Raw genomic sequence first — 460 nt, 5'->3', positions numbered from 1 at the left:
CTTTCCCCCCATGAATTCCCTCCCTTATCCTCTCACTCTTCCTCCAAAAAAAGATCTGTCACTGTACCGAAAACCCTAAAAACTGGGGTTACGGTTCCTGCTGCCATCACTCCTGCAAAGGAACAACAACTAGAAGACTTAGTCAGTCTTCAAACTCAGTTAGGAACAGAGGTTATAACTGAGACCACTGGCCCTGAAAGGGGATCTACGCTTCAAACTGTCACTCCCGCAGCCACACTATCTGAGTATGTAGAAGAACCAGCACTACCTCCAACCCTAAAAACCATTAACTCTAAACCTTCTTCCCCAATCAACACAAACAAAGCCTCCACCCAAACCCCAAACCCACCCATCCTAAACAAACTCCCCTCTGTTCCTCCAATGCCAAACCCTCTATCATATAAACCACAACTACCTGAGAAAACACTTGTTGAGAGACTGAGAAAGTCCGAAGATAAAA

This window comes from Brassica oleracea, chromosome C4 (assembly GCF_000695525.1).
Source record: "Brassica oleracea var. oleracea cultivar TO1000 chromosome C4, BOL, whole genome shotgun sequence".
NCBI lineage: Eukaryota > Viridiplantae > Streptophyta > Magnoliopsida > Brassicales > Brassicaceae > Brassica > Brassica oleracea.
Note: the sequence above shows the minus strand (reverse complement) of the source record.